The following is a 7,151-nucleotide window of genomic DNA, read 5'->3' as shown; positions in this document are numbered from 1 at the left end:
ATAAAAAGTACAGAGTAATCAGTCAGATCGAGTCAGACGATTGGACCGTACACTGGGACAGCATTAATCACTAGCTTTGGCGGGGGAGTGGGCTTCACAAGGCAAGAACTTTAACTTTTAATACTTTAAGTACATCTAAAATCAATTACTCACTTACTTTACGCAAGTAGAGGAAATCATGGGGTAGTTTTACTTCAGTATATTTGTTCTAATTGTACTTTTACCTATGTATTGTTTGAGTACTTCCTCCAACGCTGAGAGCGACACGAGTGTGATCACTATTAGTGAATATAGTTTCAGAACCATGAAGTTCATTTAAACTGAACAGCTATTATTTACCCATCCTATTAACATGCCCGTGCCCTGACCCAAAACGCATGACTGAGAGCCTGCTGGCTGCGGGTGCCCCCCCCCCCCGTCCAGCAGCCATTGACTGATGGAGTTTTAAATTACGTCCTCATAATTAAAAAAGGTGCACGGCCGCGATTTTTGTCCCGGAGCGAGAGCGAAAGACAGAGCTGAAGAGACGGTCGCGAATAAATCAGAGCGGTGGAGGTCAGCCCAACGTCTACTGGCTGCACCTCCATGATAAATACCCCTTGTTAAGATCGACTTAAATGAAGCAGAAAGATGTGTGCTGAGGATAATTACTGTTATTAAGGGAGTGGCGGACTGAGCCAAGTGGGGAGACGCACTTTGTGTGAATGAGCCTGGAAGGACCTGTGTAAGAATTGGCTCCTTATGTAAAGAATGTGAACGCAGTGATGATAATGAGGAAAGAAACCTCCCACTCTCCCTAATTGGGGAAATGAAAATATGTCCTGTTCCTTTGGCTTTGGTCGGGGGATCCGACTGCAGGTCAACCAACGTGAGGAGTAAACAGAGAGTAGAAGGTTTTGTCCCTCATGAAAACACATTCCTGTATAGATCTGCATATCTGGGTATGTTGCTGAGGCAGGGACAGGAAAGGTGATGCATGTTTCGATATGCCCACCTCAGCTGTTATTTCCCAGTTCTACTGCAAAATATTTGAACTTGAAGGAATATTTCAGGACAATATCTGAACCAGTTGCATATGGTCTAATGATAAATTTGCCTCTAGGGGTAATAACCAATATTTTGGGGCTCCTGGTGATACTTCTCGTCTCTGTACGGAGAGCCGTGTGTATGAATGCGGATAATTAAAAAGCAGAGAGATGATGGATTTCAGTCAATGTGTTCCTCCACTTTCTGTATATCCCAGTGGTTCCCAAACCAGGGGTCAGGAGACACAGAAGAAGGGTCGTAAGATTATTTCCAGAAGTCAAATACAATTTTAACACAATTCTTTATATCATATTCCAGCTGCAATTCTTCCAAAAGCTAAGAAACACAAGTTCAATTCAAAATAAAACCATGCCTTTAGATTTTTGCCTCCAGACACGACCATGACACATTAGCGACGGCATCATTTGCAACATGTCAGCTTACAAATACAGGTTCAATATTCTAGATAGTGGGGGTCTCATGAATTTGGCAGTTATTTTGGGGGTGGGGGGGGCTGAAAGGTATGGGAACCTCTGCTGCGGGCAACCAAAACCCGCTCTAACGCGATTGGTCAAACTAGAAATGGAAATTATTAGATGTAGAACACGTAGAATCTGTTTATTCCTTCAAGTTTTAAAAGAAAAGAATGTATCCGTGTCTGTCTCAGGCCCTGTTACAGATTCAGAAGTCTGTGAGCAGACTGAAGAGTTGATTCAGTTTGAAACCTGTCTGGCTCTGAGGGAGGCGTCTTCTTGCATTAGTGCAGTCAGCAGGTTCTCCAGGTTCTCCCTGCTCCGCCTCACCTGTTGTTTTATCATTAAGATGGACACTTCCACTCTGTCTCTGCCGTTTCTCCGGCTGCAGCCAGTGACCCAGGAGTGTCAAGTCAGCGCTTTGATGTGGCAACGATGACAACACACACATGCACACACAAGCACACACACACTCACACACATAGCCGCAGCCCGCCTGCTCTCCCGAGTCCCAGCTGTGTGCAAACACTTTAACTCCAGCATCTGTCAGGAGCGCTGGAGGAAAATCTATGTTTTTTCTAAAAAGGCTGCAGCGCTTCTATTGAGTTTCCTGTTTTCACTGTGAGGTACCGGTGTTGTTCTGGTCTCTGTTTATTGATGGAGCAGGAGAGATACCCCTGCCTCCGATTTGGCAGAACAAACATTGGCTGTAATTGAGGCTGGCAGGAGGAGGAAGAATTCAATAAGAAAGCATTGCTTCCCCCCCCCGAGGGTTTAAAAAGAAATACTTCTATTTTAGATCTCAGCCGACCGGGAAGAGAGCACGGAGAAAAGACGTCAGAATAACTTTTGAAATGTGTAATTACCGACAGGACATGCGACCTGTTTAAGAAATAGCAGTCAGGTAGTGAATTGAATGAATCTGTTTGCCTGGCTCATGGAACGTATTAATGATGTTTTAGTGACGGATGCTCTAACTGTGTTCATTAGTCAGAAAAAAAATTATATAAAAATTGGTTGGGCATTTTCAAACTTACAAGGATGGATGAACACTTAGTAGAATTTATAGCCGACTCACTCGTGACAGCCATAATGACTTATGCAAATCAGAGGTTAAGTGCTTAGATGAGACTGTTCATCAGAAAAAAACGAAACGGATGAATGTACAACGCAGGATGGATGGAAGATGGAAGAGGAGACGGATGGAGGGTTAAACTGTGTACACTTCAAATTTGTCTTTATTTGGGATGACGAGAGAACGAGTGTGTGTTGCCGTGGAGCTCGATCGATAGGTCCTGCCTTCGGAGGGCGAGACCTAAGAGTGCACGTGAAGGAAATTAATTTAAAAACACATTCACCTCAGGCGTTTGTCGGTAGAGCTGCGGAGATGAAAAAAAAATGGAGGTGTGAACCGTCACCTTCGATTTGGTTTGATCTCGCTGTGATACTTCTGCACAAAGTGGCAAGAAGTCGACAAAATAGATCAAAATGGAGTTCTGAGGGAGACGACAGCGAGAGGAGTCACCATTTTTCTAAAGATTTGATCAAAGGTATTGTTGTTCTGTGAACACAAACAATCACCACTTCAGTTATTGTTTATCGAGACATCCCGAGCGGTAACGAGACAGTTTCTATTTAGTCTTTTCCTCGTGCTGTCGCTGGAGCTCCACCGCGCCACTGGTGAACGTCCCTAATCTCACCCAACGCCCGATAAGCAGGCCTGAGCCTCCTGGTGAGCGGGGCTCATCTGTGGCAGATTAATGTCCAGCTGCACTCGCTCGCACCTCGCGGGGGAAAGGAAGGAAGAAAGGCGGAGACGGAAACGCGGGGAGGCCACGCACACAGAGGGGAGGACTGACTGCAAATTGGGTAGAATCTGGAGAAGGAGCGGACACAGAAAGAGTCGTGAGAAAACAATTTGCCTCTGAGGAGGAGGTGATGGGCAGATAAGGGCTGGTTCCTGACTCTGAATATATGGCTGTGATTTGGGGGCAGTGGGAGGTGAACCAGGGTGAGTTAGAACTTTTTTAAGATTTGACTCCTGTGGAAAGGAGGTGATGTAAATAATACATTAAGGATGTATTTTAAAATGAGCGGTTGTTTGTGTTATTAATCATCCTCCCGTAATGTGACAGTCCGTGTGCATGTAATGGGACGGTTGGGATTTCGCGCGGTAATTACTGCTTCATTGAAAAATCTATAAGCAGCAATTACACTAGTTACAGAAAAGGCTGTTATATTGCAGTGGGACAGTCTTCAAGACAAATAATGCATCATTGCAAGATACACATTTTGTATTTGTTCATTTGAGGGATTGGGTCCAAAATACACTTGATATCCAGAACTATACACACGCATTAAAAGAGTAGATTAAAAAAAGGGAGCATCACACCACTGGGGAAAAAAACAAAGATGTGTTCTAAATTAAAGCCAATTTACACTCAACGTTTATGGAAAAGGAGACATCTCTGTCTTCTGCACGTCTTCTAAAAGCTGACTGATACAGATGAAACAGAGCAGGACCACCTATAACCACATATAACAAACTTTGATGATAGAATCTGCGATACATACTTGTACACATCCTATCAAGCTAGTGACCAACTGTCCTTTCTGCTGCTCTGCGGGGAAGTGCATCCTTTGAAAGATTGATAAGAATGAACCAAAACACTTCAGTTGTGCTATAAAACCAAAACAGTGCTAAAAGATGCTAAAATGCGCCAATAAGCTAAAGGCTGCTGCAGAGGACAATTGGGCCAACATTAGACCAGATTCGCCTCTTCAGACAATCGCAGATAGGGATTTTATTTTATTTTATTTTTACCAATTCCCCAGGGAATAATTAATAGATCTTGATGAATTGAAGGGGAAAGCTTTGACATAATCTAAACCCAAACTATTTGAGACGTCAGATACAGACACACCATTAACTGCCACTCCTCCTAATTCAGGTGCACTGAAGAGAAGTGTTATATCACAGAATGCATGATATCAATGGACCGAACAACACACACACGGAACCATCACACTGAAGTTTGATCCAGAGCGTCAACATGACATTTAGTGGTGCGACAGTACACTGCCACGGCTGTTGCTAAGGAACTGGTGTGCCAACTGATCTCTTCATCAATGCTCCGATACTAGAGAGAGATTCATCGACCTCTGAGTGTGACCCTCTTCAGTAATGATGTCATGTGGCTGATGGAGTAAAAGTGGGACGATGCTTCTCCAACAGGTCGGAACACCAGCAGACGCTCTGCTCCTCCCTCCTGCTGTGATCATGATCATTGTTGATTCTGTCTTTCACGTGATGCAAGTCAACTAAACAGAGAATCACACCATTTTAGTTTGAATTTGACTTGAATTTGATTTGAATTTGAAAAAAAGAATCGGAGGAAAATGTTTTATTTACATCAGCAGAAACCTTGTTCACCAAAGAACATAAAATAAAACTTCCCCCTAATTAATTTAGTTTCTCGTTACTTTTGGACTTCAAGCATCTGTTTTGATGACTGTTTTTTAAAAAGAATCGTTAAATAAACAAATGTTTTAAAGAAATTCTCCTTAATGCTTTGAAACTTCCAAAAGTTTTACTCTCTGGATAGAATATAGAAGGATTTTTATCACATTTTATGAGCAATAACTGGAACAATACCCACCTGGTTACCTTCTTTATCTATCATTCCCTTTCCTGCCATAGTGGCTTTTATAGTCCTCATTGACATAGTGCAGAGGAAAATCACTGATCCTAATGATGATCATTAGGAAGCGGGCAAGACCAGGGCCCAGCAACCGAAAGCAGCCACATGGAAATGACACATAGTTCTTTTAATTATTTCTGTACCTTTCCTACTGTGAAATGTGAAATGTCTTCCATGAAAGCCGCCTACGGTGTGAAATAAAAAGATTTAAAAAAAGTCGTGGCCCCGGTGGAATCATAAAAAGTTAATGCTTAGGTAGCCTTGCGTAATTGTAGACAAGTCATCTTAGCTCTGCAGCCACATGTCATCACTTTGTCCTCCAGGAAACTGCCCATGTTCTTAATATTGTAAATATTACAAAATTACAACACCTGCCAAGTTGGAATATAGCAATAAAAAGCGCAATACAAAAATTCGGATGTGTTCTTCTGGTCAGACCCACCCCCCCAGAAACATACAATGAACTCGCCATGTGTAATTTAGGCAGCCGTATTAAAACTTCAACGGGGCCATGCTGTGCAGAGCGGTTCACTCAGACCTGTGGAAGCCTTGCAGTGCCACGTGAACTTTATTAGTTCAATGACCAGACGTATTCATTTGCCCAGATGACTTAATAAGTTATTAAAGACCCTGCACGCCCACAGAGGTGCTTTCAATTATTCTGGCTAATCACCCGTCTGCTCAGTTTGAAGCTGCGAAAAGGCCTTTTTACCAGGTCGTCATATTAGGAAAAGAACACGCTAATCCAGTTTAGGAAGTTATACTGGTGCTAAAAAGCTCTGATGTGGTCCATGGACTGTCACGAGCCAGTCATCACATCTGTCGAGGCAGAGTCTGGGCCAACGCTCTTTTATCAGACCACTAATAACAATCATGACAGAGCAAGTTGTCCCATCGTGGGGGGGGGGGGGGGCAGCGGAGCAAACACCCGATTTTCACTCGATGATATATTTGTGTCATACTTGAACGCCAAAAGTGCACGCTGCAATATCCAGCCCATCACGATGATGGATTTCTCTAGTCAACATGCCCAGAAGCAACCAATTTCCAGCAGCAGCCATTGCTCCGCACAAATATATTAGTCCCGCTGTGGCTTTGCTCTCACTCCACTTGCTGATGTTTTGTTCTGTGTTTTAATTTCGGCCATATACTATAATGACGTGTTGCTGGCTCACTTTATTGCACCTGTTCCGTCCAGTCCGATGGTTTCCCACCCACAGTAAAAGCTGATTCTCTCTCCCACCGGCCAGTTAAATGCAGTGTTTTCAGGCGTAAATCAGGACGAGACTGGTAAAATAAACAAAACCCAGCAGGCTTCAGGTCGCCGAGGAGAATGGGATCCAAGGTTGCGGCTCCAGTCACGCTGTTGTTTCTCTTCACTACACAGTCTGTCACCAGAACTAATAAATTGAGGGGCCTGGTCTTCCTGCTGTCCTTTAAAACAGTGGTCACAATAATAAAGAGTGAACTGCGGTTTGAGTATGCAATATATTTCCCTCAAGAGCTGAAGCGCATGCTTAGGTATGCATGTTTCTCTCTCTCCCTCTCTCTCACACACACACACACACACTCTGCTGAAGCCTAAATTTTGCTATTTGCTTGCAGACTGGCTGTGGTTCTGTGATAAATCACCACCCCTGACAGATATCTTGGGGTTTCATGCAGGCTCGTGGACTCGCCCTCAGAAGAGGACGGACGGATCGAGACGTTTGAACGCAGAGAGTTTGTTTTCCTGTGAACCTCAGAGCTGGCCGGACATTGAGAAACAAACAGTCGAAGAAAGGACTTTTAGAGAATTGTTTTGTAGCAAATAGAAGATTCTCCTGCAAACCTCAGAAGTAAGAAATATTTATATCTGAGTGGTTTGATTTACATATATTAATTGTTTTTTAACCAGAGTTTCTCAGTTGCTAAGACAAATTATAATAATTATAATATTTTCTACGTAAAG

This window comes from Pleuronectes platessa, chromosome 20, assembly GCF_947347685.1.
Source record: "Pleuronectes platessa chromosome 20, fPlePla1.1, whole genome shotgun sequence".
Lineage (NCBI taxonomy): Eukaryota > Metazoa > Chordata > Actinopteri > Pleuronectiformes > Pleuronectidae > Pleuronectes > Pleuronectes platessa.
The sequence above is the reverse complement of the archived record's forward strand: the minus strand, read 5'-3'. Positions refer to the sequence as shown.